This window comes from Saimiri boliviensis, chromosome 3 (assembly GCF_048565385.1).
Source record: "Saimiri boliviensis isolate mSaiBol1 chromosome 3, mSaiBol1.pri, whole genome shotgun sequence".
NCBI classification, from domain to species: domain Eukaryota; kingdom Metazoa; phylum Chordata; class Mammalia; order Primates; family Cebidae; genus Saimiri; species Saimiri boliviensis.
Genome location: NC_133451.1, coordinates 141,060,580 through 141,078,826, shown reverse-complemented (window position 1 = coordinate 141,078,826; position 18,247 = coordinate 141,060,580). Strand labels below are relative to the sequence as shown.

General features: G+C 38.7%; 1 long non-coding RNA gene across 1 annotated transcript; it reads right to left on the bottom strand.

Moving 5' to 3' along the window:
- Positions 1 to 10,299: 10,299 nt before the first annotated feature.
- LOC141584061 (uncharacterized) lies at positions 10,300 to 17,958 on the bottom strand. The gene is made up of 2 exons (XR_012516986.1): positions 17,693 to 17,958; positions 10,300 to 14,246 (listed from the first exon to the last, which is right to left on the bottom strand). It is a non-coding gene; the product is annotated as an uncharacterized LOC141584061 (long non-coding RNA).
- Positions 17,959 to 18,247: the final 289 nt, after the last annotated feature.

The following is an 18,247-nucleotide window of genomic DNA, read 5'->3' as shown; positions in this document are numbered from 1 at the left end:
TATATTTAAAATGCGCTTATTGTAGAAAATGTATAGTTACCCCTTGCTTCCCCTTGGATGAGTCAAGATAGCTTTTTAAATACCCCTTGCTTCCCCTTGGATGAGTCAAGATAGTTTTTTTAATCTATGCTGACAAGTCTTTGTCTTTTAATTGCTGCATTTAGACCATTGACATTTAAAGAAATTAACGGTGTATTTGGATTTATATAAAACATATTTCTGTTTTACAGTTGTTGACAGAGACTTCTTTTTTCTGTTTCTAATTGAGCATTTTATATGATTCCATTAACTTCCTCTCATAGTATAAAAAATATAGTTCTTAAAAATTTTTTTACTGGTTATCTTAGGTTTTACAATATACATTTTTAAGCTGATCTAAATCCACCTTCAAATATCATGATTTTGCTTCAAATGCAATGCAGATACTTAATAATGGAGTATTTCTAGTCCTGCTCACTTTCCTTCTGTGACATTGCTATCATTCACTTCATTTGTACATATGCTGCAACACATTGTTACCATTATTAAACAGTTATTCTCAGATTAATTAAGACAAATAAAAATATTTTATTTTACCTTTATTTCTTTTCTGATGCTCTTCCTTAATTTATATAGGAATATATTTATATTTATCTATATTTGAATTTCTTTCTGCTTGAAAACATTTTAACATTTATAGGAGTTTTCGATATTTATTCTGCTTTGTGTTTTCTGAGTATCCCATTATTACTTCAAATGTTTCTGCTGCTCTGTTTTCTCTGTGTTCTTTTTCTGTAACCCAAGTTTGTGGTATTTTGTTCTAATTTGTTCTTGAGGCCTCTTTCTGGAAAAAGGCTATAAACTTTAACCCTGTCCTGATGATAACACAGGATATTTGGTTGTGGATGTCCACAATGTGCCTTTCATGGTATGCATCTATATCTTGGCTTACTGCCTAATGCCTAAATGTCTGACCTATGACCAGGTGCTCCTCTCACAGGAAACTTGTTTTGAATGACACATCTCCTTGTGGCTCTTGTCTGATCTGTGTCCAGTTTATTCCTACTAAGACAGTCACTCTCTAGAAGAGACCTGTTGAGGAAAGAAGCTAGGCTATGGTGTGTTGGTCAAGTAAGACACAGAGGAGGCAACTCCCCAACACACATGCAATAACAGAAGCAGTTTATTACTTACATATCCCAGAGAAATGAGGGTGCCACATCTCTCAGGTGTAATGGGAGAAACTGGGAGCCAACTGAGACAAGCATGCTTGGTGGGAGCAAGAGAGAAGACCTGTGCATTGAAGCCTTTACTGAGGTCCAAGGCATTATCTGAGCTGATTTCCTGAGAAGAGTTCTAATTGATGGGTTTAAAACAAGATGGCATTAAGTTCTAGGAGGTTACACTGTGACTGAGAGGTGGTCATTGTGTTATATCTGCATAGTCCATATGGGATGTGGGGTCAGTGGTGGGAGTCAACAAGTACTATTCAGGAGTCCCATGGGAATGTGGTCACCAGGAGTTAATTGCATAGGGCAGATGTCTGGCATGACCACACTGAGGAATTAGAAAGAGGTAGAGAATAGAAGCTGTGTCCACAGTGACTTAGCTCTGCTTCTGGTATGAGAAAGTTCAGTTTATATTCAAAATGGATGCCAAGGCAGTGTAAAATTATAGGAATTCACTACAAATTCCTTTAGAACTTGCTCCAATATTCTCGGATGTTCCCTGTTTATTTATTTATTTATTTTTTTTTTTCATTCATCTTTCTCTTTGCATTTTCATCTGTGAAGTTTCTACTGACTTATATTTAAGCTCACTGATTCTTTCCTTGGCTGTGCCCAGTTTACTGATGGGTCCATCAAAGGCATTCTTCATTTTTCTTCCAGTGTTTTTGATTTATAGCATTTATTTTTAATTTTTTTCTGAGAGCTTCCATCTGTCTGCTTATACTACCCATCTGTTCTTTTATGCTGCCTACTTTTTCTATTAGAGCCCTCAGCATATTAATCACAGATATTTTAAATCCCTTTTCTGCTAATTCTAAAATATGTGTCATATCTCAGTCTGATTCTAATGATTGCTTTGTCTCTTCAGGTTGTGTTTTGTTCTTGCCTTTTGGTGTGCCTTGCAATTTTTTGTTGAAAGTTGGGCATGTTACAATCAGTTGTAGAAATTTAAGTAATGAGCCCTCTAGTTTAAGGATTTATTTGCATCTGGGGAGGAGTTAGTCTTTGTTTAATGTTTACTGTAGCTATAGATGCCAGAGACTTCAAATTCCTTTTGTGTCCCGGTTTTTATCTCCCTTTTTGGCTTCTGACTTCTCTAAGTATTCCTAATAAGAAAGAGTATATTTCTTGCAGTTCTTTTATCTATAATCCATTATCATGCTCCTGGAACCCTGTAGTTCTGGAGGTAAGGTGTGAGAACATTCTATAAAATTCCAGTTCAATTGTTGTCTTTTAGTGAGTCTGGGTCTTTGGCTGGTGACCTTCACAAACATTTATTCTTACAGAGTCAACCCTTTAGGTGAGTTAAGAAGGTTAAGGGGGCTGAAGTGAGAGGAACCTCCTCCCTCACAGTCATCAGATGAGGTTCTGATAAAATATTTCTTTGTAAGAGTAGTACTTTTTATTAATGGAGAGGGCTCTGTATGTATTTCCTTTTTTTTTTTTTTTTTTTTTTTGTTGTTGTTGTTGTTGTTGAGACGGAGTTTCGCTCTTGTTACCCAGGCTGGAGTGCAATGGCATGATCTCGGCTCACCGCAACCTCTGCCTCCTGGGTTCAGGCAATTCTCCTGCCTCAGCCTCCTGAGTAGCTGGGATTACAGGCACGTGCCACCATGCCCAGCTAATTTTTTGTATTTTTAGTAGAGACGAGGTTTCACCATGTTGACCAGGATGGTCTCGATCTCTTGACCTTGGGATCCACCCGCCTCGGCCTCCCAAAGTGCTGGGATTACAGGCTTGAGCCACCGCGCCCGGCCGTATTTCTTAAAGATTACTGTTTCTCTTCCCTTGTTAGACCTGCCAAATATTTGGGCATTTTTCCAGTTATCTTTCATTGATTGATTTCTAGTTCATTTCCATTGTGGTCTGAGAACATACTTTGTATAATTCTTATTCTTTTAAGTTTGGTTAGATGTGCCTTATGGTCCAGAATATGGTTTATCTTCTCCTTGAGGTAAAGCCTATGGGTCCCAGGCATTTCTTTCTCCCAAGCTAATCTACACTCAGCCTCTGGCAATTCATCAAAATTGCCATTTAAGTATTCCTACCAGTTTGTGGCACCAGTGGCTTTTGCCCAAGGTAGGTAGATCTTGGCTGTGAGTCTCTGGATTGGTCTCTCTAGATTTTGGAAAGACGGTTTGCCTTGTAAACTCAGTTCTCTGATGGGTTTAAGAAAAGTTATTGATTCTCTGTTTGTTTGGCTTTTTCTTGTTGTGAGGATGGGACTGATGACATCCAGGCTGAAACCTAAGGCTCAGCTTTCATCTTATGTCTTTGATGCATCTTCTTCTGTTCGACTGTTTTCAGCTTTCCTATATCTGACTGCCCTTAGTATACCTCCTATACTCAATGTACTGCTAAATCTTGTCCTTTTCAGTCCAATTTAAAAGTCTTTCTCTTTACTTGTACATTTAAATCATTTACATTTATCAGAGTTTCTGTTAAAATATGTTAGGTTCTCTCATGTTATCTCGTATGCTATGTTTGCTTTATTGCTTCCTTTCCTGCCTTCTACTCTACTGGTTGCATTTAATTCTGACTTTAAAGTTATACTTTCATTTTTTTTTAATTCTGGAGATTATACCAAACCAATTAGGGCTCATAACTAAATTTATTTTTCTCTGTTAATTTTTAAGTTTCTATATCCTATCTTCTTTCTGAACTAAAGAAGTACTTTTGCAAACTTTCAACCACCTCTGGCTTATCATGACCACCTTCTACCCACCAACCCCTCTGTATTACGTGTTGGTATTCTCCAGGATTAAGTTGAGACTTGAGAGCCTCAAACCCTCCTGGTTACCATTTATCAGTCACTGAAAATCTTAACTGTAACATTGTGTGGATCAAAACTCCAATTTCTACTCCATATGTCAGTTGATAGGGGAAACAATGATACCTTTTGTATATTTGGAATTCAAATCATATCATTTTGTGCAGGAACTGGCCTTAGAGCTGATTTTGAATAGTAGTCCCTACTTCTTGTAGTAGATAAAGAATCATCCTCTGTGGTGCTCTAAGCAGGTTACTCCCATTATGCCCATGGTATGGAAAGGGAATACGGTTCATTAGAAAGCTTAGCTGCTCTACACAGTGTACCCTGAATGACTTCCATCTCCAAATGAGCCTCCAGAAAATTTCAGCTAAAAGGCAAATGTCATTTTAAGTGTAATACGTGGCTGCCAATTTAATCTAATTCCATATTTTTCACAGAAATAAAATTAGAATCAGTATAACATAGATCCAGGTCATGGAGAGTGTTAGAAGCAGAGCCACTGGTACATCCTGGGCTCTGATTGCTCTTGCAGGGCCCAGCCTCTGGAACTATAATCACTGAGTTAGATTCTATTTTGTGTGGGAGCATAAGAGGAAATAGCTATGTTTGAGTATATAAGAATTCCATATTATAATACAAAGCCGTGTTAGAAGGAGAAAGTAATTTTCATTATAAGCCTTTCCTTTCAGTCATTCAAAGCCTTCTGAAATAATGTCTTTTATATTTAAATTATCCATGCTCGAAAACTGCATGGTCGAAGCCCAGAGGTAATTTTATTTTGAAAAATTTGGGCAGACTCTTTTCAGATACATCAGATTAGTGAAAAGTTAAAGAAGAAAAGAATTGTGGAAAACTCACAGACATCTTAAGCTTTCATTTAACCCTCAACCTGCTGAATTGGTATCTTAATTTTGTTCAAATTAAACTCCTTATTTTGTTAGAAAAACATATAAAATAGTTGAATATTCGAAATCAGAAGTTTCTAATCTTTTGACTTCCCTAGGCTACACTGGAAGAAGAAGAATTGTGTTGGCCACACATAAAATACACTAACAAGAATGGTAGTTGATGAACTAAAAAAAAAATCACAAAAAAATCTCATAATATTTTAAGAAAGGTTATTAATTTGTGTTGGGCTGCATTCAAAAGCATCCTGGGCCACATGTGGCCTGTGGGCAGTGAGTTGGACAAGCTTGATCTAAATATTATTGCTCAGTGAATTTTAAATTTTTTAATGGAAAGTACCAATAGCACATGGCCCCGATTTTGATTGTTTCAGATAGCATCATTTTTTCTTTTAAAATTGCACAAACACATACAAAACCACAACCACACTCAGATAATTTAATTTCAATGGAAAGTTCAAACTTATCTTTAAGTAGATCATTTGAACACTGTAGTGTCAGGAGTTTCCTGATGTAAGGCTCTTTTGCAAAATCAAACACAATTTAAATACTTCTTGCTATTTTCTTCTTCTTGCTAAATATTAGGCATTTTTGTTTTGGTTGAAAGACATAGAGAACCACTCTATCAAAGCAAGCAATAGGGGCTTATTGGAAAAAGAGAGGTACTAGAAGAGGAAACTCATCAAGAAGGAAAAGTTCTGAACTGCTTTTTCTTAATCTCACTCACAGAGTCTTAGTTTTCTCTGAGTACATTTTGGCTTTCTTCCTTCTAGAAACTTTCTTCTGTTTATTTAAAGCTTCTGCTCCCTCCTGACTTCAATGTGTACAAGGTCATTGCAGTGTCTCCCTACATGTCAAGACTTCATCTTCAGCATGTCTTTATGCAACGAAACCCAGCCACTCATAGGTTGCAGTGATACCTACCTTGATGTACCTGGTCTCATGTAGGTGCCAGTGAGGTAATGTGGTACAAGCCATGGCTGGCTTGGCTTAAGGAGCTGATGGAGGCTATGCAGAGTTTCTTATGTCTCTAGTACAAATATGCACTTTAGATACTTACATATTTAACTAGGGATAAGAAGTGGATATATATACACATCACCACTTTATAAAGTACTTATGAATCTCTTAGCTGGATATATTATTATAATATTTTTATGCAATCCAGTCACAGAATATGTATCTCAATGTATACACTTGCTGCACAGCACCACAGCTAAGGAGCTTTCATTTACAGTTTTAATGAGGGGTGCAGAGAATCCATGGTTAAAAGAGAGAGAGAAACAAGGAACTCCAATGATCCAGTGCTTGTTCTATTTGATCAAGGCATGTAAACAAATGTAGAAATATTTGGTGACTCTTATTTTCCTTGGGATTGCCTCCTCCTAATTATTTTCAGTTGCCTAAATTGGACTCCCTAGGAAAAGGCAGCCTAAACATTGACCTTGACCCTGGCGCAGTTGGGACCTTTTAGTGGAATTCATGGGTCCTGTTGTCCCAAACAGGTGGTAGGAAATTAATGAAAGGGGAGAAAAAGATCCTGTCCCTGACGTTCTGCACCTTCAAGGGAACTGAGCTGCAGGGAAGTAGAGCAAGAGGGAAGGTATAGTTAGAGGCCTGGCTACTTTTGGAGTAGGGTTCTAATGATGAAACAGTGAAGGTCAGAGACCCAAAATTCCTACAGTCTGCTTGATTCATCTAATGGTTCATGTGAAAACCATAATACTATGGATTGGAAAGCTCCATTGAAGTGCTAATTTTATATTAATGTGAATGCATCTGGTATTTGTAAATCTTATGCAATAGCAGAGGCTTTTGGCTGAGCACATTTCTAGACAGCAGAAAGATTTACTGCAGTGTAGGGGAAAACCCTGGAATAGGCATCAAAGCATCGGAACCTGGATTGGTCCTGATGAGCTGTTTGATGGGGGGCCTTTAAGGCACTGGGTTCTTCATCTGAAAAATTTAGATGCCTTTTTAAAATTTATATATTATATATATATGTATATTATTGCACTTTAGGTTCTGGGGTACATGTGCAGAACATGCAGGATTGTTGCATAGGTACATACATCGCAGTGTGATTTACAGCCTCCATCCCCCCGTCACCTATATCTGGCATTTCTTCCTATGTTATCCCTCCCCAACCTCCCTACCCTCCTCTAGTCCCCCACAACAGACTCCAGTGTGTGATGCTCCCCTCCCTGTGTCCACGTGTTCTCATTGTTCATCACTTGCATATGAGTGAGAACATGCAGTGTTTGTTTTTCTGTTCTTGTGTCAGTTTGCTGAGAATGGTGGTTTCCAGGTTCATCCATGTCCCTACAAAGGACATGAACTCATTGTTTTTCATGGCTGCATAATATTCCACGGTGTATATGTGCCACATTTTCCTTGTCCAGTCTATCACTGATGGGCATTTTAGTTGATTCCATGTCTTTGCTATTGTAAACTGCCGCAGTGGACATAGGTAGGCATGTGTCTTTAAAATAGAATGATTTATCATTCTTTGGATATATACCAGTAATGGGATTGCTGGGTCAAATGGAATTTCTATTTCTAGGTCCTTGAGGAATCGCCACACTGTCTTCCACAATGGTTGAACTAATTTACACTCCCGCCAACAGTGTAAAAGTGTCTCTGTTTCTCCACATCCTCTCCAGCAACTGTTGTCTCCGGATTTTTTAATGATCACCATTCTAACTGGTGAGATGGTAACTCAGTATGTTTTTTTTTTTTTAACAGTAGAATACTCACCTTACTTTTTTTTTTTCTAAATGAAATCATAAGTAGAAACCTAATATATATAAGATTTAATGCTGAGTTGGGACAGCCATTAAGTTCTCTTCTCCTCTAGCAGTCCTTAAGCCACCTCTGCAGAGCCCCAGGACACAGAAAATAGCTAGGAAATGATTAGACAATCTCAGTGGTTCCTGAACTGTGCCCCCAGAGACTGATTCAGCAGCACTAGGAAGTGCCCAGGAGTCTGAATTTTAAAATTCCCTTCACCCAGTGAGTGATTCTAGTGTAGGCCTAGACGGTTTAGTCATTTCTTAGAGTCTCTTAGTCTGACTTGCTTTAGCTTTCTGGAACTCCATTGTGCTCATCTGCAAACATGATTAAAATATCCTACTTCAAAGGGTTCTGAATAAGATCAGATGAGATAATGTACACAAAATTATGACTTTTAAAATGACATCTGTTGAAAGATGATCTAAATACCTGACAGACTATAGAATGCTGCACTGTTCTAAAAATACCTGCCTGTTAAATGCAGTCCAGAGAGCGTGAAAATGTCTTTAGCTACAAAACTTCTATGTTAAGATCTTCTAGAAAGAAGAACTCTTAATTTGGGTATTTTTACTCTAACAAGAGGAAAGGGATACGCATGCAATCTAACTGATTAAAGTAATATAGCTCTTAAACGAATAGTTCTTATTTTTTATAAGGTTTCTTTTAGGAATTTTATATATGATGGGGATAAAAAGGAGAATTTCTCTATTAGCTATGTACTTATCCAACAACAGATCTTCAATTTGAAAAGAGATTGAGGATCTGCTGCTAATTTTCATGAGATGTAAAGAACACTGACTCTTTTGAATAAAAGACGGACTTATACATATTTGAAGTTCAATTCTAAAGTATGTTATGTTTACTTCGATGCTCAAAACACTTGTTCATTTCAACATTCTCTGAACTTTATTTCCTCATGTATAAAATAAGCAGCCAGATGATTTCTATGTCTCTCATAATAAGCATAAGATTTTGCAGTTTGTAAACAACACTCAACAGGAGATACGTTACCTCAAAACATCCATGAAGTCAGGAAGACAGTGAAACTGTTTATTGCTTGACTAAGTCACATTAAATTTCATTTTGGCATCACAAGTATTTTCTGGCCCACAATTGAAAAATACTCTAAGTCATTAGTCCCAAACTAGGCTTCTCCCCGACTTACTAAGGAACAGAACTCTTGTGATTAGCCATGTTTGGAAACCATTGCACAAGAGAACCATTTTTTGAAAAATTAACTTTTCCTGATGTGATATGATTAATCCCAATCAGTTGATCACTCTCATCTCTATGGACAGTGAGCTTGTTTTAATATATGTGCTGCATCCACTGTGTGTGTGTCTGGTTTGTCAAAGGCCTAGGCACTGTTGGCAATAGTTTTAATAACTGTTCACAGGTGGGCAAAACACAATATATCTTGCTCTAACATATGCAATAGACCGCTTGCTGCCATAGCAGTCTGAACTTTCATTACATAATCATGCCAACTTTATCTTTCCCATAGTAGTTTTAAAAATTTTTTTTTAAATAAATGCTTTCCTATGATGTCATAGTTATGGGGAATTTAATGTTAAATTGCAGCATACAAATAACTAAGGTCATATTCTACCCCAAGATAGAATCAGATGAAAATCCTGGCCTAACTGGCTTACACAGATGCAAACATGTGTTTCTATACAACTCCCTATGGATACCACGTGATAGACGCTGAGAGGCTCAGTTATTCCACCTCAATTCTAGAATTTCTTTGTGGATGAAGGGGAAAGCTTTTAAGGGAAGTGAAATAGAAAAATGTGGAGGATAACAAGCTGCTATTGAAATAGTTATTATATTATAAATCAACAGTCCCCTTTAAGCCCTGGCATTTGAAAAAAGACGAACTCAGGGCTTTTCAGTGACTAATTTTTAAAAATTGCCTTTGGATATCTTCAACATTTCCTCCCATAGCCTGGACATCTTCCTTAGACCTGTGTTTTTGAATGTTTCTTTCAACTGGCTTAGAAAATGTTTTTATTGGTTGTGAGACAGCCGGTAGCCTTAACTTTTACTTCATTATGTTCTTCTGAGGTTTGTTTTGATTGCAACTAGTGTCTAAGGTCTGTCATTCTGAATCCCTTGCAAATATATCCAATATATACTCTGATGATTTGGGTCCAATCAATGCTAAGCTACAATAAGATGTCCCTGTCATGTATCTCATATTTGTTATCACAGGTAAAGGAAAAGCTTCAATCTGAAAATTTGAAATAGCTCTTTTCATAGCTAACTATCTTAGGGACGGTGTTAGCAAAAACAGAAATCCAGTGAAACTAGCTTGAATAAACAGGGTGCATCTCATGATCTTTCTCTGGGAGCTAGAAAGTCTGATTTTTCCTTGTTTCCCGTCTTCTGGTCATTATAAACAGAATGTCTTTAGTTAGTGTCTTTGGCTGCCAGTCCCTAGGAGAGAGACTCTGATTGGCTCAGGTGTCATGTAATCAAGTCAGCCTTCCTAGGGCTGGGGGTTGGTGGTGAGTAGATAGTAAAAGAAATGGCATGGAGACTGGGCAGAAGTGACTGGTATTTTGAATAAATCACTATGGTTAGCTTGCCAATTTAAGCCTTAATATCTATTCTGTACTTGTCTTTTTTTTTTTTTTTTTTTTTTTAAATGTACTACCAAGGTTAAAGCATTTTGAAAATCAGATTAGTTAGCCTCGAGAGGTCTTATTATTGTATGTATTATTTGTGTGTGTGTGCGACGCCATGCTAGTCCTGGGACAGGCGGCCCCGATCCTTTCCTTTCCCTTATCCTACTCTAGTCTTCATCACAGGGGCAGCCAATGCTGACTGTCCATTGCCCAGCCTCCCACGATACCATGGTTCACAATAAACAGCACCTACAAGAGACTCACGCGTGGATGGAGCGGAGAAACACGGTACTCCTTTCATCTTTCACTTCCTCGGGCGTGATCTAGTTTGGTGTCAGTGGCTTGCCTGCGGCTCCAGCCCTCATCGGCCATTGTAGTTTCAGCTTTCTCTATGGCCCAAGCCCTTGGCTTTTTATAGCATGTCTTTCTCTCTTTGTCTTTTCAGCTTAGGGAAGTAGCAGCTTCCTGCTATTCCAGTTGGCCTGTCTTTATCTACTTTTATTTCTCATCTTCCCCCTTACCTATGTAATCGATTCTTTTTTTTTTTTTTTTTTGAGACAGAGTTTCACTCTTGTCACCCAGGCTGGAGTGCAATGGCGCGATCTCGGCTCACCGCAACCTCTGCCTCCTGGGTTCAGGCAATTCTCCTGCCTCAGCCTCCTGAGTAGCTGGGATTACAGGCGCGCGCCACCATGTCCAGCTAATGTTTTGTATTTTTTTTAGCAGAGACAGGGTTTCACCATGTTGACCAGGATGGTCTCGATCTCTTGACCTCGTGATCCACCGGCCTCGGCCTCCCAAAGTGCTGGGATTACAGGCTTGAGCCACCGCGCCCGACCTCGATTCTTGATATTAAATTTTCTCTGGTTTAAATGCTTACAGTGCTTTGTATTTTCCCATTTGGACCAAGATTGATACAGATTGACAGATTATTATCAGTTTAAGACAGTGTTTGGACAGTGTGCTAGCATGGAATTAATTCTACTTGTCTCACATTTTTTTCAATTAATGAACTTCATTTTTTAGGTTTAGAGAAAATTGAGCAGCAAGCACAGAGAGTTTTCCATATATTACACTCTTCCACACATACAGTTTCCCCTGCTATTAACATTTTGCATTATTAACAGCATTTTGGTACATTTGATAAAACCGAAGAGCCAATATTGCTACATTATGTCTTATTATTATTATTAGAGACAGGGTCTTGCTCAGTCACCCAGGCTGGAGTGCAGTGGAACCATCTCAGGTCAGACAGCCTCGACCTCCCTTGTTCAAGCGATCCTCCCACCTCAGCCCCCCAAGTAGCTGGGACTACAGGAATGTGCCACCGTACCCAGCTAATTTTTGTAGAGATGGGGTTTGCCATGTTGCCCAGGCTGGTCTCAAACTTTTAAGCTCAAGTGATCCACCAGCCTCGGCCTCTGATAGTGTTGGAATTACAGGTGTGAGCCACCGTGCCCGACCTGATACATTATTATTAACTGATGTCCATAGTTTACATTAGAGTTTATTCTTTGGACTGTACATTCTCTGCGTTTTGACAAATGTATGATGTAGTATATGTACCATTACAGTGAAATAGAACAGTTTCACAGCCCTAAAAATTCCACCGATTCATCCTTCTCTTTCCTTCTAAACTCCTGACTGTCTCCATAGTTTTGCCTTTTTAGAAAGTCATATAGTTGGAATCATACAGTATGTAACATTTTCAAATTGGCATCTTTCACTTAGCAATATGCATTTAAGTTTCCTCCATATCTTTCTATGGTTTGATGGTTTGTTTCTTTTTATTGCTGAATAATATTCCATCATATGGCTGTATAAGTTTGTTTACCCCGTTACCTTGTGAAGGACATTCTTGATTGCTTCCAAGTTTTGGCAATTATGAATAAAGCTGCTGTAAACATTTATGTTCGGGCTTTTTATTTTTGTGGACATAAGTTTTGGCTCATTTGGGTAAATACCAAGGACTGCAATTAGTAGATCATATGGTAAGAGTATGTTAGTTTAGTAAGAAACTGTCAAACTGTCTTCCAAAGTTGTTTTATCATTTTGCATTCTCACCAGCCGTGAATGAGAGTTCCTGTTGCTCCACATTCTTGCCAGCATTTCTTGTCAGTGTATTGGATTTTAGCCATTCTAACATCATTTTTCCATTGCTGATGTCCCAACCTTTTTCTTTTCTTGTGGTGAAAAGATTAGATCAGTGGCTCTATCACAACTATTTGTAAGTACGTTTTGTTAATCATTACTATTTCTTAGGTACTTGTCTGTTTTGAAAGAACTTGTTATCTGACTACTTCTTTTGGTTCTCATTGCTTTTTTGGGTCATTGTTATTCTTTTATTTTGTTTTTTTATTGTAGTAAAATCAGGCATCAAGGATGCTGTGTGTGTGTGCATGCATGTGTGTACAATACACACCTAAGTGTACATACATGAGGCAGGTGTAGAAGAAGATTTCTTATATTTTCTGCAAGTCATTTTTTACTACAGTGGCCTATAACTCAGCAAAGAGAAAATTAGATTATGTTTTTCACTATTATTTTAGAAAGCGTTCCGGGGCTTAGCCTATTTTTGCAATGTCTTTCATGTCTACTCCTGTTGCTGCAACCTCAGCTCAAGCTTTGATTTCTTACTTGGTTCATTCCAATAACCTCCTGTCTGGTGCTCCTGCTCATGCAGTGAATGAATGAGAGCATAAGCAGGAATGTGAACAAAACATCACAATCTTTCGTGTGTCAACATTGTGCTGAGAAGCAGGGATATACAGACCTGAGAGGTATTGGTCTGCCATCAAGGAACTTACATTCTAATAGAAAGAAGAATTAGGTAAATACATGATTACAACAGAGTTTGGTAGGTTAAACAAGAAAGATACCACACAACAAACCATCTACTTATTTGTGTATACCCCCAGGGAATTGGTTTTGGATGGGAGACTGCTTACTATACTATACCAGTAATTCCAGCAAGCAATGGTGAGGATCTTAACTAATTCATAGGCAAAGATTTTAAGATCATCTGGGAGACTAGGGTTTATAAAGCACAGTGCAGATCATGGCTGTTAAAATCCTTTGGTGGGTTTGTATTTACCATTAAACTAACGCCAAATGCCTTAGCTTAAAAATTAAGGTCGTTCATGTCTTGACCTTTACTTCCCCCTCCAGCATTGTCTTATTTTACTCCTGCAAATATATTGTATATCCTAGTTGGACCAAACTATTCACTGTTCCCCATGTAGGCCTCCATGTCCCTTCTCTGCTCATGCTACTTTGACTATAAAACTTCCTTCTTCTCTGTCAAAATGTTACCTATCTTTCCAGTTCAAATAACAGTATATCTATGAAGATATTGAGAGATCTCTGAATACATAATCTCCTGCCTGCTTCAGTCCTGCTAGCCATGTATATCTCTTTTTATGTTTTACCAGAATGTGATTATTTGCATAGTTCACTTTCTTGGATCATCTTCTTTGGTAGAAGGTTCTTGAAATTCTTTCCCCCCAGAGTTGTGGCTATAATATGTCATATTTATTCAGTGAGTGAAAGGATGAGTTCTTCCTCTCTGTGAATGCCAGCTAGGTCTTGAGATTTGTAGTTGAGAAGATGTAATTCCCAGGGAAGCATAAATCTCACTGTCCTTCCAACCAAATGACCCAGATTCAACTGTGCAATTAAAAAACAACTCTCTGTTGTACAAAAAGGATCAAGTCACTGTTTAGAATATTGCTTGTTCTTCCCACAGGTTTCCATTAAGGTTGTGTATTACACTCTATAAATAACCTACATCCTGACCTATAATTGAGTGATAGTTGTTTTCCCCTCTGACTATTAGGGTTCTATCCTGTGTCTAGAGATTCTTCAGTACTCTGAGGAGACAAATCAGAAGTCTTCTTTTTTAAGGGGAAAGAAAAGAGGGTTCCATCTCTGGAAGCTTCTGTGGGAAGGAAGAAGGGAAAAGGTGGAGTCATCACTTGGAAATGGCAAAAACAGACACTCATCCACACCTACTTGTGTGATCATACAACAGATAAAACTGTTTCTATGGTCTCCCCAAATCATGCTGGGATTGATACGGGGCTGTCATTGACCAGTGTTTTTGTGCCTGGCATACTGCTAAACACTTTTACATCTATTATTGCTTTGGAAATGAAAACATGCTACCAAATTTGTCAGCAAGGTGGTGGCTTGATGAGAGTAGCTTTGGGGAGAGGTGGTTAATATATGACTAAGTACACAGAAGGGACCCTTCAGAGAAGGCCATGTTTGAGATAGTAGGTAACAGGGAGACCTAGAAGGGGGAAAGCAAACAAATAAAAGCAATGCTTTAGGAAGATTTTCATGGCAGTGTTTCCTCCCATGCAGAGAAGTTGACGGGAGAGGCCAACCTTAGCAGAGAGCCTGTACTTGAGATGAGCTCAAACATTCTTAGACCACAACACCCCCCAGCACCTTGTTCTCTGGACCATGTTAGAACCTTGCTGTGTCTGGAGTTTTGCATGCTCCACCTTTCTGTTTGGAGCTCCAGTCAGCTCTGAAGGTAGAGGCGAGTGCATCAGAAGCACGAGTGTGGCAGATGACCCATGGGAGAGAATGTGATTAAGACAGGAGATGCAAGGATCAAGGACGAAAACTTGGGAAGAGTTGTGAAGAGATAAGAGAGATAGGAGTCAAAGAGTCAGAGAGCTTTGTACAAAGTTCAAGAGATAAACACTGAATCAGGCTACTGTAATTACAGCAAAATCAAGTGAGTTTTAAGAAGAAGAGAATGCTCTTTGGAGTCAAAGGCAGTGGAGCCTGTTAAGAATCTAGGAAGCCTAAACTGCAGCCCCGGTTAGAATGGATTACCCTCTCATCTCTGCTCACCTTGCACAGCTACCACTTTTGGAAGGACCGAATCTACAATTGGCACCATAACCTCCCTTTCACATATTATCTATGTAAGTCACTACAGCAAGTTTATGAAGCTGACACCATCATCATCAATTATTTATTTATTGCAGACGAGGAAGCTCTACTCAGTATAAATAACTTGCACAAGCTTGCATGGCTAGAGCTGGGATTAAAACCCAGATATGTTTGTTTCCAAAGTCTGAGTTTTTAGTGTCAGTATTATTTCATGGCACTTGATTGTGTATAAGTGTCTCCCCAATATTCCCTCCAAAAAAGCTGGCCCTTTTCCTATAGATTCTTTGATCTGTATTACTTTGTGGTCATAGTAGGTGTGTGATGCAGATAAACTGAAAGAGTGAAAGAAGTGGAATTGAAAAATGAGAAGATTCAAAGGATAATAGAGAAGTAATTGCTACCTTCTGAAGTCCAGCTGCAAAAAAGTTACCTCTGACCTGAACTTGGTTTACTATTCCCTCTCCCAGGTGGTCTGTAGGCATTTCCAGATCTCCATTTCTGCTTATCTGACTGTTCTAAGAATTACCCCAGAGTGAGCCCTTGATCATAATTCTTAAGTGTAACATTCTAAATCTGTAATAATTTTTCACTCACTGGCCCTTTCCATTTCCTGAACATGCTAGCTGTCTAACAAAACTTCCATTTGCACAGTTTTCTATAGTTTTCCAAATGCACTGTAGGCTGATCTTGGTAAAAAGAACACTCAAGGAGTGTTGAGTGAAATGGGAGTATTTTTCTCACTCTAAATATAATGTTTGACTTACCCCTCCCTCTCATCTGAAAAAGAGACTACCTACAGTCAAAAAAGAGTAGAAAAGAACTGCAGATTCTCAGATAAATATAATAGGCAATAGGTCTGAATAGTCACCTTTGTTTAGACACTCCTGTGCAAATCAGACAGATTTTCTCCTAGGTGAGTGAATGTTCAGGGACAGGTGAAACAGCGGTGGTGGATAGCATTCTATTAAAATAAAAAGGACTGCATACAATAAAAGTTTAGTGTTTGAATGAGCCACAAGGATCACGGAATTCACATTGCCTCTCACAGATGAGGAAATGGAGATTAGCTAACTGACCTTAAAGTCACAAAACTAAGAAGGGAAGGAGTCCATCTAGACTCTTTCCATCTTATTCTCTGGTTATTGTAGCAACTGCTACCAAAACCTTCTCAACCCTCCCCTGTCCAACTCTCCTGAAACCAGTTACTAGCTTTTCCAGTGTTTCTCATCTTGGGGCTAGGAAATTTATTTTGAGATATTCATACCAGTATCCATTTCTTGAGGCATTTGTAGCAACTGCTACCAAAACCTTCTCAACCCTCCCTTGTCCAACTCTCCTGAAACCAGTTACTGAGCTTTTCCAGTGTTTCTCATCTTGGGGCTAGGAAGTTTATTTTGAGATATTCATACCAGTATCCATTTCTTGAGGCATATGTAACAGAATAATTGGAAGGATAAATGAAATGATTTTGGAGCTGGGTTGATTCTCTGACTGAAGACATGGTCCTGAGTGAGCCAGGCATGTGCTGTGTGGGCAAGACTTAGGGGCTGCCATGATGAGCCAGACATGGCCCCGGAACTTTAGGGCTTCAAGAATAGTGAAACTGGCTTCTTGTTCTGCCACTCAAGAACTAGACTTGGGATAGTTAGCTAACTGTCTTAGAGTCTAGTTTCCCCATCTATAGGTTGGGAATAATAATAACTCATTGAATTATTGCAAAAAGGTACGCACAAAAATCCTAGTACACAGGAGCTTAGTCTATGGTAGCTGACATTAGTCACTTCATTTGACAGGTTAGAAAATTGAACCAGAACAGATGAGCCATGTGCTGAGGTCCACTCAGGGGTCAGCCATATGACTTGCCCACTGGTTCTTATTTGGGTGGCTGGGACTCTCTCCCCATGCTCAAGGATGCACCCTTCACTTAAATTTTGTTGAATACTATCTTGTGCAGTAGCTGTTCTTTGTATTAATTTTTACATTGCAATCTCTTGGAATGTGAAAGCAGATGACTGAATGATCTAGCAGGTGTCAAGGGGAAAAACACCCTGGAAATTCTCAAATTGAATTCTTCATTTCTTATAATTAAAGGAACTTCAGAGGCCATTTAATGTATCCTCCACATTTGGTCATACAAATAAAGTCTTTGCACTGGCTTTCCTAAAAGCTATCTGTTAATTTAAAGGATGCTTATTATCATGGAATCATCTAATTAAAGCACACTCATGATTATAGAGCTTGCCATTTTATAAGTCATGCATTTTAGAAACTATTTAATAGTGGGTCCCCTTCAGACTGGCATGGTGGGTTTTCTGTTGTGTAAAGGAAAAGAAGGTGAAGAGGTAAATTGCTGCCCACTTAGTATATTCACATGCTTTCAGAGAGATTTAAATTTAAGGGCAAATGAAATTTTAATAAGTACTTACATGTTATCTATATAAAACTTCATTTTAGGAAAAAAATAAAGTCTGTTACCTCTTTCAGGACAGAGTTTTTGTGGGCTCGCTCTGGACCAAGGCTAGGAAGAGTTATCCTCTTCACTGAAGTTTCACCTCTCGTCTCTTTCTTCATCCTCATTAGCCATCTTTTCCCTGGGGTTTCTACTCCCTCGGGATCCCTGGGGAGATTGTGGCAAATGTAGAGCCCTAGGCTTATCCAGACCAGCTGAATCTGATCTTCTAGAGGTGGGGTGGAGTGGTTTTGGGAGAATCCACAATTTAAACAAGTTCTCCAGGTGATTTTCCCTATAATAAAGTTTGGGAACATCTACAGGTGTGTCTGTTTATTGTTTCCCTCTGGTCTTTGCTTTAAACCGGTGGTTCTCAAAGCTGGTTGTATGTACAAACCACCTGGGGAGGCTTGAAAAAATACTGATGCCTAGTGATCCTGAAACATTTTGGTCTGGGATGGAGCCCAGCCATCAGCATTTCCTCCAAGTGATTTTGATTTGAAGCCGGAGTTGAGGACCAAGGCAATTCTTCCAGGATCCCTGCCGGATACTGTCAATGCATCCTCCCTCTGTCCCTGTGT